Here is a 17,451-nt window from a genome sequence, read left to right as displayed (position 1 = left end):
ACAGCTCACCTCTCTCCACCAGGGGGCAGTAGTGGCTGAACAGCTCACACCTCTCCACCAGGGGGCAGTAGTGGCTGAACAGCTCATACCTCTCTCCTCCAGGGGGCAGTAGTGGCTGAACAGCTCACACCTCTCTCCTCCAGGGGGCAGTAGTGGCTGAACAGCTCACCTCTCTCCTCCAGGGGGCAGTAGTGGCTGAACAGCTCACACCTCTCCTCCAGGGGGCAGTAGTGGCTGAACAGCTCACACCTCTCCACCAGGGGGCAGTAGTGGCTGAACAGCTCACACCTCTCTCCACCAGGGGGCAGTAGTGGCTGAACAGCTCACACCTCTCCTCCAGAGGGCAGTAGTGGCTGAACAGCTCACCTCTCTCCTCCAGGGGGCAGTAGTGGCTGAACAGCTCACACCTCTCTCCACCAGGGGGCAGTAGTGGCTGAACAGCTCTCACCTCTCTCCTCCAGGGGGCAGTAGTGGCTGAACAGCTCACACCTCTCCTCCAGGGGGCAGTAGTGGCTGAACAGCTCACACCTCTCCAACAGGGGGCAGTAGTGGCTGAACAGCTCACACCTCTCCTCCAGGGGGCAGTAGTGGCTGAACAGCTCACACCTCTCTCCACCAGGGGGCAGTAGTGGCTGAACAGCTCACACCTCTCCTCCAGGGGGCAGTAGTGGCTGAACAGCTCACACCTCTCTCCACCAGGGGGCAGTAGTGGCTGAACAGCTCACACCTCTCCTCCAGGGGGCAGTAGTGGCTGAACAGCTCACACCTCTCCTCCAGGGGGCAGTAGTGGCTGAACAGCTCACACCTCTCTCCTCCAGGGGCCAGTATTGGCTGAACAGCTCACCTCTCTCCTCCAGGGGGCAGTAGTGGCTGAACAGCTCACACCTCTCCACCAGGGGGCAGTAGTGGCTGAACAGCACACACCTCTCCACCAGGGGGCAGTAGTGGCTGAACAGCTCACACCTCTCTCCACCAGGGGGCAGTAGTGGCTGAACAGCTCACACACCTCTCCTCCAGGGGGCAGTAGTGGCTGAACAGCTCACACCTCTCCTCCAGGGGGCAGTAGTGGCTGAACAGCTCACACCTCTCTCCTCCAGGGGGCAGTAGTGGCTGAACAGCACACACCTCTCTCCTCCAGGGTGCAGTAGTGGCTGAACAGCTCACACCTCTCCTCCAGGGGGCAGTAGTGGCTGAACAGCTCACACCTCTCTCCTCCAGGGGGCAGTAGTGGCTGAACAGCTCACACCCCTCCTCCAGGGGGCAGTAGTGGCTGAACAGCTCACACCTCTCCACCAGGGGGCAGTAGTGGCTGAACAGCTCACACCTCTCCACCAGGGGGCAGTAGTGGCTGAACAGCACACACCTCTCCTCCAGGGGGCAGTAGTGGCTGAACAGCTCACACCTCTCCACCAGGGGGCAGTAGTGGCTGAACAGCTCACACCTCTCCACCAGGGGGCAGTAGTGGCTGAACAGCTCACACCTCTCTCCACCAGGGGGCAGTAGTGGCTGAACAGCTCACACACCTCTCCTCCAGGGGGCAGTAGTGGCTGAACAGCTCACACCTCTCCTCCAGGGGGCAGTAGTGGCTGAACAGCTCACACCTCTCTCCTCCAGGGGGCAGTAGTGGCTGAACAGCACACACCTCTCTCCTCCAGGGTGCAGTAGTGGCTGAACAGCTCACACCTCTCCTCCAGGGGGCAGTAGTGGCTGAACAGCTCACACCTCTCTCCTCCAGGGGGCAGTAGTGGCTGAACAGCTCACACCCCTCCTCCAGGGGGCAGTAGTGGCTGAACAGCTCACACCTCTCCACCAGGGGGCAGTAGTGGCTGAACAGCTCACACCTCTCCACCAGGGGGCAGTAGTGGCTGAACAGCACACACCTCTCCTCCAGGGGGCAGTAGTGGCTGAACAGCTCACACCTCTCCACCAGGGGGCAGTAGTGGCTGAACAGCTCACACCTCTCCACCAGGGGGCAGTAGTGGCTGAACAGCTCACACCTCTCTCCACCAGGGGGCAGTAGTGGCTGAACAGCTCACACACCTCTCCTCCAGGGGGCAGTAGTGGCTGAACAGCTCACACCTCTCTCCACCAGGGGGCAGTAGTGGCTGAACAGCTCACACACCTCTCCTCCAGGGGGCAGTAGTGGCTGAACAGCTCACACCTCTCCTCCAGGGGGCAGTAGTGGCTGAACAGCTCACCTCTCTCCTCCAGGGGGCAGTAGTGGCTGAACAGCTCACACCTCTCCACCAGGGGGCAGTAGTGGCTGAACAGCTCACACCTCTCTCCTCCAGGGGGCAGTAGTGGCTCAACAGCTCACACCTCTCTCCACCAGGGGGCAGTAGTGGCTGAACAGCTCACCTCTCTCCTCCAGGGGGCAGTAGTGGCTGAACAGCTCACACCTCTCTCCACCAGGGGGCAGTAGTGGCTGAACAGCACTCACCTCTCCTCCAGGGGGCAGTAGTGGCTGAACAGCTCACACCTCTCCTCCAGGGGGCAGTAGTGGCTGAACAGCTCACACCTCTCTCCTCCAGGGGGCAGTAGTGGCTGAACAGCTCACACCCCTCCTCCAGGGGGCAGTAGTGGCTGAACAGCTCACACCTCTCCACCAGGGGGCAGTAGTGGCTGAACAGCTCACACCTCTCCTCCAGGGGGCAGTAGTGGCTGAACAGCTCACCTCTCTCCTCCAGGGGGCAGTAGTGGCTGAACAGCACACACCTCTCCTCCAGGGGGCAGTAGTGGCTGAACAGCTCACACCTCTCCACCAGGGGGCAGTAGTGGCTGAACAGCTCACACCTCTCTCCACCAGGGGGCAGTAGTGGCTGAACAGCTCACACCTCTCTCCACCAGGGGGCAGTAGTGGCTGAACAGCACTCACCTCTCCTCCAGGGGGCAGTAGTGGCTGAACAGCTCACACCTCTCTCCTCCAGGGGGCAGTAGTGGCTGAACAGCTCACCTCTCTCCTCCAGGGGGCAGTAGTGGCTGAACAGCTCACACCTCTCCACCAGGGGGCAGTAGTGGCTGAACAGCTCACACCTCTCCACCAGGGGGCAGTAGTGGCTGAACAGCACACACCTCTCCACCAGGGGGCAGTAGTGGCTGAACAGCTCACCTCTCTCCACCAGGGGGAAGTAGTGGCTGAACAGCTCACACACCTCTCCTCCAGGGGGCAGTAGTGGCTGAACAGCTCACACCTCTCCTCCAGGGGGCAGTAGTGGCTGAACAGCACACACCTCTCCACCAGGGGGCAGTAGTGGCTGAACAGCTCACACCTCTCATCCAGGGGGCAGTAGTGGCTGAACAGCTCACACCTCTCTCCACCAGGGGGCAGTAGTGGCTGAACAGCTCACACCTCTCCTCCAGGGGGCAGTAGTGGCTGAACAGCTCACACCTCTCCTCCAGGGGGCAGTAGTGGCTGAACAGCTCACACATCTCTCCTCCAGGGGGCAGTAGTGGCTGAACAGCTCACCTCTCTCCACCAGGGGGCAGTAGTGGCTGAACAGCTCACACCTCTCCTCCAGGGGGCAGTAGTGGCTGAACAGCTCACACCTCTCCTCCAGGGGGCAGTAGTGGCTGAACAGCTCACACCTCTCCTCCAGGGGGCAGTAGTGGCTGAACAGCTCACCTCTCTCCTCCAGGGGGCAGTAGTGGCTGAACAGCTCACACCTCTCCTCCAGGGGGCAGTAGTGGCTGAACAGCTCACCTCTCTCCACCAGGGGGCAGTAGTGGCTGAACAGCTCACGCCTCTCCTCCAGGGGGCAGTAGTGGCTGAACAGCTCACACCTCTCTCCACCAGGGGGCAGTAGTGGCTGAACAGCTCACACCTCTCTCCTCCAGGGGGCAGTAGTGGCTGAACAGCTCACACCTCTCTCCACCAGGGGGCAGTAGTGGCTGAACAGCTCACACCTCTCTCCTCCAGGGGGCAGTAGTGGCTGAACAGCTCACACCTCTCCTCCAGGGGGCAGTAGTGGCTGAACAGCTCACACCTCTCCACCAGGGGGCAGTAGTGGCTGAACAGCTCACCTCTCTCCTCCAGGGGGCAGTAGTGGCTGAACAGCTCACCTCTCTCCACCAGGGGGCAGTAGTGGCTGAACAGCTCACACCTCTCCTCCAGGGGGCAGTAGTGGCTGAACAGCTCACACCTCTCTCCTCCAGGGGGCAGTAGTGGCTGAACAGCTCACCTCTCTCCACCAGGGGGCAGTAGTGGCTGAACAGCTCACACCTCTCTCCTCCAGGGGGCAGTAGTGGCTGAACAGCTCACCTCTCTCCACCAGGGGGCAGTAGTGGCTGAACAGCTCACACCTCTCCTCCAGGGGGCAGTAGTGGCTGAACAGCTCACACCTCTCTCCTCCAGGGGGCAGTAGTGGCTGAACAGCTCACACCCCTCCTCCAGGGGGCAGTAGTGGCTGAACAGCTCACACCTCTCCACCAGGGGGCAGTAGTGGCTGAACAGCTCACACCTCTCCTCCAGGGGGCAGTAGTGGCTGAACAGCTCACCTCTCTCCTCCAGGGGGCAGTAGTGGCTGAACAGCTCACACCTCTCCACCAGGGGGCAGTAGTGGCTGAACAGCTCACACCTCTCTCCACCAGGGGGCAGTAGTGGCTGAACAGCTCACACCTCTCCACCAGGGGGCAGTAGTGGCTGAACAGCTCACACCTCTCTCCACCAGGGGGCAGTAGTGGCTGAACAGCTCACACCTCTCTCCACCAGGGGGCAGTAGTGGCTGAACAGCTCACACCTCTCTCCACCAGGGGGCAGTAGTGGCTGAACAGCTCACACCTCTCCACCAGGGGGCAGTAGTGGCTGAACAGCTCACCTCTCTCCACCAGGGGGCAGTAGTGGCTGAACAGCTCACACCTCTCCTCCAGGGGGCAGTAGTGGCTGAACAGCTCACACCTCTCTCCTCCAGGGGGCAGTAGTGGCTGAACAGCACACACCTCTCCTCCAGGGGGCAGTAGTGGCTGAACAGCTCACACCTCTCCACCAGGGGGCAGTAGTGGCTGAACAGCTCACCTCTCTCCACCAGGGGGCAGTAGTGGCTGAACAGCTCACACCTCTCCACCAGGGGGCAGTAGTGGCTGAACAGCTCACACCTCTCTCCTCCAGGGGGCAGTAGTGGCTGAACAGCTCACCTCTCTCCACCAGGGGGCAGTAGTGGCTGAACAGCTCACACCTCTCTCCTCCAGGGGGCAGTAGTGGCTGAACAGCACACACCTCTCCTCCAGGGGGCAGTAGTGGCTGAACAGCTCACACCTCTCTCCTCCAGGGGGCAGTAGTGGCTGAACAGCTCACACCTCTCCACCAGGGGGCAGTAGTGGCTGAACAGCTCACACCTCTCCACCAGGGGGCAGTAGTGGCTGAACAGCTCACACCTCTCCACCAGGGGGCAGTAGTGGCTGAACAGCTCACACCTCTCCTCCAGGGGGCAGTAGTGGCTGAACAGCTCACACCTCTCTCCTCCAGGGGGCAGTAGTGGCTGAACAGCTCACACCTCTCTCCACCAGGGGGCAGTAGTGGCTGAACAGCTCACCTCTCTCCTCCAGGGGGCAGTAGTGGCTGAACAGCTCACACCTCTCCACCAGGGGGCAGTAGTGGCTGAACAGCTCACACCTCTCCACCAGGGGGCAGTAGTGGCTGAACAGCTCACACCTCTCCACCAGGGGGCAGTAGTGGCTGAACAGCTCACACCTCTCCACCAGGGGGCAGTAGTGGCTGAACAGCTCACACCTCTCTCCTCCAGGGGGCAGTAGTGGCTGAACAGCTCACACCTCTCTCCTCCAGGGGGCAGTAGTGGCTGAACAGCTCACCTCTCTCCACCAGGGGGCAGTAGTGGCTGAACAGCTCACACCTCTCTCCTCCAGGGGGCAGTAGTGGCTGAACAGCTCACACCTCTCCACCAGGGGGCAGTAGTGGCTGAACAGCTCACACCTCTCCACCAGGGGGCAGTAGTGGCTGAACAGCTCACACCTCTCTCCTCCAGGGGGCAGTAGTGGCTGAACAGCTCACACCTCTCCACCAGGGGGCAGTAGTGGCTGAACAGCTCACACCTCTCCTCCAGGGGGCAGTAGTGGCTGAACAGCTCACACCTCTCCACCAGGGGGCAGTAGTGGCTGAACAGCTCACACCTCTCCTCCAGAGGGCAGTAGTGGCTGAACAGCTCACACCTCTCCTCCAGGGGGCAGTAGTGGCTGAACAGCTCACACCTCTCTCCACCAGGGGGCAGTAGTGGCTGAACAGCTCACCTCTCTCCACCAGGGGGCAGTAGTGGCTGAACAGCTCACACCTCTCTCCACCAGGGGGCAGTAGTGGCTGAACAGCTCACACCTCTCCTCCAGGGGGCAGTAGTGGCTGAACAGCTCACACCTCTCCACCAGGGGGCAGTAGTGGCTGAACAGCTCACACCTCTCTCCACCAGGGGGCAGTAGTGGCTGAACAGCTCACACCTCTCCTCCAGGGGGCAGTAGTGGCTGAACAGCTCACACCTCTCTCCTCCAGGGGCCAGTAGTGGCTGAACAGCTCACACCTCTCCTCCAGGGGGCAGTAGTAGCTGAACAGCTCACACCTCTCTCCTCCAGGGGGCAGTAGTGGCTGAACAGCTCACCTCTCTCCTCCAGGGGGCAGTAGTGGCTGAACAGCTCACACCTCTCCTCCAGGGGGCAGTAGTGGCTGAACAGCTCACACCTCTCCACCAGGGGGCAGTAGTGGCTGAACAGCTCACACCTCTCTCCACCAGGGGGCAGTAGTGGCTGAACAGCTCACCTCTCTCCTCCAGGGGGCAGTAGTGGCTGAACAGCTCACACCTCTCCTCCAGGGGGCAGTAGTGGCTGAACAGCTCACACCTCTCCACCAGGGGGCAGTAGTGGCTGAACAGCTCACACCTCTCCTCCAGGGGGCAGTAGTGGCTGAACAGCTCACACCTCTCCTCCATGGTGTCATCTCATCTGGACCATGGTGTCATCTCACCTGGACCATGAGACCATGGTGTCATCTCATCTGGACCAGGATACCATGGTGTCATCTCATCTGGACCATGGTGTCATCTCACCTGGACCATGAGACCATGGTGTCATCTCATCTGGACCAGGATACCATGGTGTCATCTCATCTGGACCATGGTGTCATCTCACCTGGACCATGAGACCATGGTGTCATCTCATCTGGACCAGGATACCATGGTGTCATCTCATCTGGATCATGGTGTCATCTCATCTGGACCATGAGACCATGGTGTCATCTCATCTGGACCATGAGACCATGGTGTCATCTCATCTGGACCATGGTGTCATCTCATCTGGACCATGAGACCATGGTGTCATCTCATCTGGACCATGATACCATGGTGTCATCTCATCTGGACCATGATACCATGGTGTCATCTCATCTGGACCATGAGACAATGGTGTCATCTCATCTGGACCATGGTGTCATCTCATCTGGACCATGAGACCATGGTGTCATCTCATCTGGACCATGAGACCATGGTGTCATCTCATCTGGACCATGAGACCACGGTGTCATCTCATCTGGACCATGATGTGTCATCTCATCTGGACCATGAGACCATGGTGTCATCTCATCTGGACCATGAGACCATGGTGTCGTCTCATCTGGACCATGAGACCATGGTGTCGTCTCATCTGGACCATGATACCATGGTGTCATCTCATCTGGACCATGATACCATGGTGTCATCTCATCTGGACCAGGATACCATGGTGTCATCTCATCTGGACCATGAGACCATGGTGTCATCTCATCTGGACCATGATACCATGGTGTCATCTCATCTGGACCAGGATACCATGGTGTCATCTCATCTGGACCATGATACCATGGTGTCATCTCATCTGGACCATGATACCATGGTGTCATCTCATCTGGACCAGGATACCATGGTGTCATCTCATCTGGACCATGGTGTCGTCTCATCTGGACCATGAGACCATGGTGTCATCTCATCTGGACCATGAGACCATGGTGTCATCTCATCTGGACCATGATACCATGGTGTCATCTCATCTGGACCATGAGACCATGGTGTCATCTCATCTGGACCATGAGACCATCGTGTCATCTCATCTGGACCATGAGACCATCGTGTCATCTCATCTGGACCATGAGACCATGGTGTCATCTCATGGCAATATCATGCTGTGTCCATGAGTTTCTGTCACTGTCATCATAATAAATCCACACTTGAAACAAGAAATACCTGTGCAGATTTGCATTTACAGTATTTCAGATCCGTGCTACTGACGTGACCGTCTCTAATAAACTGGATGTACGTCGTTTTATGGTGTCACCCTCCTTTAATAAATCATAAACATATTTGCACATGAGAGAGAATGTGCTGAGTTGCTGGTTTGGGAAATATGAGGCTTCAAGGCTTAAACATTCTGTAAGATGGTGAAGACATTCTGTAAGATGGTGAAGACATTCTGTAAGATAGTGAAAGACATTCTGTAAGATGGTGAAGACAGAATATCTGTCTGGGTTTAAGAACCTCTCAGATCAGTAGGCACATTGACCATTTAAAAGATGCACTTCTGTCAATGACAAGACTCCTAGAAATACAAAGAGCATTATAGATGAGACTCCCATCGTTCTTGTGTTTCTAGTAGACTGTATATGTAACTCATAATTACCAGAGACAGTATTTTGTATCTTTTACCATCTATTTACATCATAATGTGTGGAAATGCAGAACTGCGTGTGACTGATATTTACACAGTTGGCATCCAACCATGAAGGCCCCTTTGATGGAAAGAACCCCTCTCCCTCTCTCTCTCTTTCTCGTTCTCTCTTTCTCTCTCTCGCTCTGTCTCTCTCACTCTCTCTCTCCGTGGATATTCATGAGCTAACGAGGGAGGCCTGGCAGCTACGTACAGGCGGGGGAGAGATGAGTAGAGAGAGGAGCAGAGAGAGGAGTAGAGAGATGTTGGTTATGAGAAGCTTGCAGGGTCCGTGGAGATGCATGTGAGACTCACACACTCACACACACACACACACACACACACACACACACACACACACACACACACTCACACACACAGCTTTGTTTTGTGGTAGATTCTTCACGTAGACGATGGTCATATATGGTATTATGAAATACCGTTGTAAGATAATGAGTCTCTGGATACTTCTTAATTACAAAGCTTTATTTCAAATTAAGGTTCAGTTTACGGAATTGTGAAGTTCCTTTTGACTTCAGGATCCTTCCAAGCTAAACTCACTGTGTCAGATCCCTACAGCAGACAGGAACCAGTCAGATCTGTACAGCAGGCAGGAACCAGTCAGATCTCTACAGCAGGCAGGAACCAGATCTCTACAGCAGGCAGGAACCAGTCAGATCTCTACAGCAGGCAGGAACCAGATCTCTACAGCAGGCAGGAACCAGATCTCTACAGCAGGCAGGAACCAGTCAGATCTGTACAGCAGGCAGGAACCAGATCTCTACAGCAGGCAGGAACCAGATCTGTACAGCAGGCAGGAACCAGATCTGTACAGCAGGCAGGAACCAGATCTCTACAGCAGGCAGGAACCAGATCTGTACAGCAGGCAGGAACCAGATCTGTACAGCAGGCAGGAACCAGATCTGTACAGCAGGCAGGAACCAGATCTCTACAGCAGGCAGGAACCAGATCTCTACAGCAGGCCCTGGAGGGTTTCAGAGAGACATATGGGATGATTGAAAGCTGCGGCGTTGCTAATAAACATTTTAAATATTTTTTATAAACTGGTCAACACTGCTCAAAACGGCATTATTTCCGGCGTTGGCTGCCTGGTGCGCCTGCGCTGTGATCACAGCGCATGCGCATCATGCACCCAACGCCGGAAATAATGCAGTTCATAAAAAATATTTTAAATGTTTATTAGCAATGCCGCAGCTTTCAAACCATCCCGTATCTCTGTCTGAAACCCTCGTGCAACTGTGAGTACCTTTGAAATGTCTCTGTGATACTTGTATAACGAACGGTTCGGCCAGAACCAGTCCTTCATGGTCAACATACGTTGGTTTGCTATTGAGGAGCAAGTGACTGTGGATTCACTCGGTGCATCACAGTCACGAAAGGGGCTAGCGCTCCGCGTAACTCAACTCGTTATTATTTTGCGCATAGATTGCAGAAATACGGTAACGTTTTGATTATATTTTAAAGGTTTTGCCATTGTTAAACATAATAAGTGGAATTTCGAAGCTGTAAGCAGAATACAAGTCATATGAACACCCACAATATAGTGTGCTTCCCCCTTCCTATAAGAAAGAATAAAAAACGCATTGCAACGAGAACAGAGGTTATTTGTTGAGTTTATGTGTATTACAAAACCCTTGCAATAAATGTGTCTTAAATGAATGAAACACATACATGCTCTGGATACAGAGCATATATCGTGTGGGTGATATGACCTGTATTCTGCTTACAGAATTCCACGTATTTAGTTTTACAATGTCAAAGCCTTTTAATATAAATCAAAACGTTCCCATATTTCTGCAATCTATGCGCAAAATAATAACGAGTTGAGTTCTAACAAAGAACATATCACATGCTGTAATGTGTGATCACAGCGCATGCGCATCATGCACACAACGCTGGAAATAATGCCGTGTTGACCAGTTTATAAAAAATATTTAAAATGTTTATTAGCAACGCAGAGCTTTCAAACCATCCCGTATCTCTGTCCGAAACCCTCCTGCAACTGTGAGTACCTTTGAAACGTCTCTGTGATTCTTGTATAACGAACGGTTGGGTCAGAACCAGTCATTCAGGGTAAATCTAGGTTGGTTTCCTATTGAGGAGCAAGTGACTGTGGATTCACTCTGTGCATCACAGTCACGAAAGGGGTTACAGAACACCCACCTCCAAACGCGATTAAATATTGTTTCAAATAAAAAGCGACATACTATTATTTTGTGTCATGTTTCCAAATAAGATTGGCCACAACGAAATGCTTTCTACTTCAATTTGTTGGTTAGAATAGATTACCTCGCTCCGTTGAAACTTCACTGAGACTAACAGTAAAAGACAGTATTTTTTTTTGTGAGCTCCGCGCACAGATGTGATAATAATAATAACAATAATAATAATAGAGCTTCATTTTATATAGCGCCTTTCAAGAGACCCATGCAAGGTCGCTTTACATAGATAGGGGGGGGGAATAACAAAGTAATAAACATAGTGGACAGACTATGTAAATATGATGATGGGATTCAAGTTCATGTTTGTATTGATCACATAGGCAGGCTACACATGGCGTATAGGCTACATCATACATGGCAGTGAGATTCATTGTTCTTGTATATGCTCTCATATTATTGTTTATATAGGCTACCCAATACTGACATCAAAATAGATTGTATGCCTCTAGAAATCATATGCAGCAGGTAGAAAATTGACTGAAAATCCGCCGCGATTTGGAATACAATTGAGGAGAACTTTAATCCCTGGGTATTAATCGAACAAAGCGGAAAAAGGCAGTCATATTCCAGCACAGGCTTTATTAGTTAATATGGTCTTTAAGAGATATCATATCCGACCGACATCACCGTACATGTACATGTCTGTCAGCCTGTCTCGTATTTCTCCATAACACGCAATTCCCTCGGGTCAGTCCATTATTTCACATCCCATGGGGGTGTTTCATGACCATATATGGATAATCGGGGCGGTTCTGGTATGCAAATACTTAAAACCATGCACGAGCTCAAGCGTAGGATCAAAGTGATATTTATCAAGACAGGTGTGCGTAGGACCTGTGTACGCACGTGTGATAAATCCCGTTTTTTTTGTGCGTGCACACATTCTAAATTCTGTGCTTACGTATGAAAATAGAACACTTTCTAAGGAATTTTGATAAATGAGGGCCCAGGACAGGGAAAGGGGGGGGGGAGACAGTAGAAAATAGGAATAAAATAATAATAAAAAATATGGAAGTGCAGTTAGAGGTGTACTGCACAAGAGTCAAGTCTCTTCATTGATAGTCAGGGTATCGATGTGCTGCAGAAATGGTTGCCAGGTCACATGGAATGTTTAAAGGGAGCCCTTTAGGGAGAATCTGATTTGTTCAAGCCTAATGCAATGTAGTATCTCATGTATCCATCTGTTGTGAGTGGGTGGGGGTTTTATTTTATACTTATCCTTTTGTCTAGCACAGTCTCTGGAGCGTAACAGAAATAAGAATTTTGTATAAAAGTATTCTGTACTTCTGTATGACAACTAATAAAGAAACTTGAAACTTGTATGGCCATAATTTCTTACGAACAGATTAGAATATACAACAGTTGCCACCGATGGACCTGAACTATAAATTATGCAGATTATTTTTGGTAAAGTTGGCTTTTCACCATCTGTTGTTCTGTCCAGTCACAGAATAATTCATTAACTTCCTCCTCCTTCTTCTTCTTCTTCTTCTTCTTCTTCTTCTTCTTCTTCTTCTTCTTCTTCTTCTTCTTCTTCTTCTTCTTCTTCTTCTTCTTCTTCTTCTTCTTCTTCTTCTTCTTCTTCTTCTTCTTCTTCTTCTTCTTCTTCTTCTTCTTCTTCTTCTTCTTCTTCTTCTTCTTCTTCTTCTTCTTCTTCTTCTTCTTCTTCTTCTTCTTCTTCTTCTTCTTCTTCTTCTTCTTCTTCTTCTTCTTCTTCTTCTTCTTCTTCTTCTTCTTCTGTTTCAGTATGGTCTACTCCTTGGTTACCTCATAACAACTGAAGTATCTGCGCCAGACCAGGAAAAGCCTCTGGATACATACAGTACAAATACATACAACGGACCGTTGTCGTTCCATTCTGGAAGTAAAAGCTTGTGCAAAAGAAAAAAAGAATACCAAGTGTGGTATTGTGTGGAAGAAACAAAACAGGGGGGGGGCAGTCCCAGTTTCTTCTCTGTTTCTACCCCCAAGGACAAGAATGACATTGTATTCTCTGTAGAGAGAAGGGAGAAGAGAAGGGATTCAGGTGTGTGTATATATATTTCTATATATTTCTATATATATATATATTTCTATATATATATATACATAATATATAAAGACTAGAGACAAAAAAAAACTCTTGTTTACAGTTGTATCAGTCCGATGAAGACGATAAATCAGGTTCATATCACTGCCTGGCCAATGTTTGTACCACACACGCACCCCACCGCCCGTCCCCACCTCTGTGTCTGAAGAACGCACAGCGAGGACAGTAGCAACGCCTTCCGAGTGCAAGTAGTGTTAGTCTCCAGGGCACGGCTCGGCGTTCCGCGCACGGCATGTTGGTTAGCGCACGGCACGGCACAGTTCACCGGGAGATGGACGCACACCGCCGGACGTTCACCCCAAGAGTAGCTTTTCACAGGTGACAAGAGGGACGGAGGGGCGGACGAGTGGACGAGTCGATCGCCACGCTGTACAGGACAGAGGACAACGTCCCCTCTGGGGGGGGGGGGGGGGGGGGGGTGAAAACTGGCGAATGTTTTCTGCATTTTTACCTGGAAGATGCATACAATCTATGACCTGTGTGTTTCAATACATTAACATTTTAATGTGAATGGCTTTTGTGACTTGTGCATTTTGGTGTATTCTTAAACAAAAGGCATTTCTAATTTAAATACGATCTTACAAAGACGCATTATATACTAAATTAATTATGTGTTGTTCTAGTGGTGTTCTATGGTGAAAAACCTTTTTTTCTTTTTTCAAAACAATTATTATTGTAGAAATATAAAAATATGTTAAAAGCTATTTTTAGTGGATTAGAAGAGCACAAATCTTCGCACAAATAGTGTCTCTGATCTTGCACAATATTTGCAATATCTGGCTATGTTAACGTTACTCTACATTAGTCTACATTAGCCGAATGGGCGAAGGTCTTCCAACGTGTAGTGAACTGTCTTGCCTTGGTACAATACAGGGACAAATACTGTCATGTCCATCTTTTTTCTACCACCAATTCCATAATGGACCAAATGTGTTAACTTGATAGCTCCGTATTCAAGATAATCCATTCATATTTGTATGAACCACAGATGAGATATTGATCTTCAGGAAAACTCTTGTATGTAACAGAGCCGACATACACAAACAAAATGAGTGGTAATGTACAAGACATACACGAACAAAATGATTAGTAATGTACGAGACATAATATACAAGACTTGTTTCAAGGGGTATCCCTCTCTCCATCTCTCTCTCCATCTCTCTCTCTCTCAATCTCTCTATCTCTCTCCATCTCGCTCTCCCCCCTCTCTCTCCATCTCTCTGCTTCTCTCCTCTGTTCTCTTCCTCTCTGCCATCATCACGACTTGTAGCAGAAGCTGCCAAAAAAGACAAGCCTGAAATCGACTCGGTGTAAAGTCAACGCTTTTATCAATGCAAGTTCGTTTTCACTGTCTTTCAAAGACGTTCTGTAACCCAGGCTCATGTGTAGCTACAAGACTTTAACACTGGAAAGGCCAAGGCAGCCATTTTGGACTGTTTTCGAATTTGGAAACATAATAGATTTGGTTGAAATATAAGCTACAGGTACAGGTCCTTTGAAAAAAGATGTGTATTTTAGTAGTATTTTAGTCTTTTAGATCAAATGTACTAAACACAAAATTATTCTGAGTATCTTTACCTAGAAAGGCCAGAGTGGTCCTTTTGATCCCATAGGTTTATAATGGTGTCGTCCCACTGGGGACTCTTACACTGGCAAGGTTAGGGTTAACATAAACATAACATAGGTTTATAATGGTGTCGTCCCACTGGGGACTCTTACACTGGCAAGGTTAGGGTTAACATAAACATAACATAGGTTTATAATGGTGTCGTCCCACTGGGGACTCTTACACTGGCAAGGTTAGGGTTAACATAAACATAACATAGGTTTATAATGGTGTCGTCTCCACTGGGGACTCTTACACTGGCAAGGTTAGGGTTAACATAAACATAACATAGGTTTATAATGGTGTCGTCTCCACTGGGGACTCTTACACTGGCAGCTGACTGACACTTATCTCTGGTTGCTTCTTCTTTTAGACGAACATCAAGAAAAGTTCAAACCCAGCCTGGCTAAATCCAAGGGAGAAAGGAAGCTTTCTAGTCTAAAATATCAAATAGTTACATATTAACTAACTGAACCATCTCAATAGTTACATATTAACTAACTGAACCATCTCAATAGTTACATATTAACTAACTGAACCATCTCAATAGTTACATATTAACTAACTGAACCATCTCAATAGTTACATATTAACTAACTGAACCATCTCAATAGTTACATATTAACTAACTGAACCATCTCAATAGTTACATATTAACTAACTGAACCATCTCAATAGTTACATATTAACTAACTAAACCAGTTTGCACTACTCTACAAAGGCAGCAGTAGGTAACTGCCCAAGTTGTGAAACTGAGAAAGATGACTTCAAATGTAATTTCCTGTCCCACCAAAGATATTGTTTTACTAAAGAGAGTTTATTATTTACCTATTATATTATAATATATCTACCAACAACACCTTTTTTTTAAGATTTATTTTAACACACAATTGTTAAGGGGATGAAGACCAGAGAAAGACGTTTGTCTTGTTTACATCAGGGTCCCCATTTTCAATTCATAGTGACATGTATGACATACACAACATACATGACATTTATGGCATAGGGACATACATGACATACAGGTATTTAGTACTGATACATTTGTGACATATACGATAGTACTGTTACCCCTAGATCCTGACAGAGTATATAACCATGATGGAGAGGGGACTGTACATTAGGAGGGGGTGGGTGGGTGGGCGGGAGAGAAATATACAGTACTGTTACCCCTAGATCCTGACAGAGTATATAACTATGATGGAGAGGGGACTGTACATTAGGAGGGGGTGGGTGGGTGGGCGGGAGAGAAATATACAGTACTGTTACCCCTAGATCCTGACAGAGTATATAACCATGATGGAGAGGGGACTGTACATTAGGAGGGGGTGGGTGGGTGGGCGGGAGAGAAATATACAGTACTGTTACCCCTAGATCCTGACAGAGTATATAACTATGATGGAGAGGGGACTGTACATTAGGAGGGGGTGGGTGGGTGGGCGGGAGAGAAATATACAGTACTGTTACCCCTAGATCCTGACAGAGTATATAACCATGATGGAGAGGGGACTGTACATTAGGAGGGGGTGGGTGGGTGGGCGGGAGAGAAATATACAGACATGACCGACAGAGAGCAGAGAGAGGAAGGCCGGGAGAAGATATCGGACATGCGGCAAATGTACGTCGGGTTCGGGAGACAAACCCGGGTCGACCGCGTAGGTCTGCAGCGCAGTTCCGTGGTGCGCCACCTTGGCTCCCAACAACACCTCTGACTGGACATGAGATACAACGTTACAAAGGTCGTTTTGGTCGAGTGTCTCCCACAGGATTTTCAGAGACTATGGGGGGTTTGATTGATTGATTGATTGATTGAAAACTTTATTAACAGATTGCAGAATGGGTACAATACAGTACAGCTCAATACACACAATTGTTAAGGGGATGCAGACCAGAGAAAGACTTTCGTCTTGTTTACATCAGGGTCCCCCATTTTCAATTCATCAGGACATATATGACATACATGACATACAGATAGTCAGTACTGCTACATCTATACATTTATGACATACCAGATTTGCAAATACAGTACTGTTTGTGATACAGAAGGAGTCAGGAAAAGGGAGTATATACATTTGACGTAGAAACTGTACATTGGAGGAGGTTGGGTGGGGGGGGGTTGGGTACACTGGGATATTGACAACCATACTGGGTAATCTACATTGGAGGTGGTTGGGGGGGGGGGGGGGGCACACTGTATAAACAAGCAAAACTGTACATTGAGGGGGGGGGGGGGGGGGCACTGTACAAACAAACAAAATTGTACATTGGACTATTGACAAAACCATACTAGGTAAATTACTGTACATTGGAGGGGGTTGAACCTCCGACCCTCTAGGGGGCATCACTCTGGTGCACTTTGAGAGCAAAATAAAGAGGCTAGATCTATGATGAACTTTGTGCTCAAAACACAAAATCGACTAGACTAGTGCTTCCCAATCCTCTCCACGAAGCACCCCAGCCGTTCAATGTATTTGTTAAATTCCACCACCAGCACACCTGATTCAACTTAATTAGCCCTTTATCCCTTTATTAGTTGAATCAGGTGTGCTGGTGGTGGAATTTAACAAATACATGGAACGGCTGGGGTGTCTCGAGGAGAGGTTTGGGAACCACTGGACTAGAGCAGACATTTGAGCCATCAAAGAAATTAAGCAAAAGTGGTTACCTGTGTTGAACTGGTTTATTTTTTTGAAAATAAAAATATATAGTGGATTACTATTACGACTACTACCACTGCCAATACTACTGATAGGCTACATCCCTATTGGCAAACTTTATATTAAAAAAAATAGTAAAAAAAAAAATTATTACTTTTTTTTTGTTCATTATACAAGTGTGGCGGG

The sequence above is a fragment of the Notolepis coatsorum genome (genome assembly GCF_963971535.1).
Source record: "Notolepis coatsorum genome assembly, chromosome: 5".
Taxonomy (NCBI): domain Eukaryota; kingdom Metazoa; phylum Chordata; class Actinopteri; order Aulopiformes; family Paralepididae; genus Notolepis; species Notolepis coatsorum.
The sequence above is the reverse complement of the archived record's forward strand: the minus strand, read 5'-3'. Positions refer to the sequence as shown.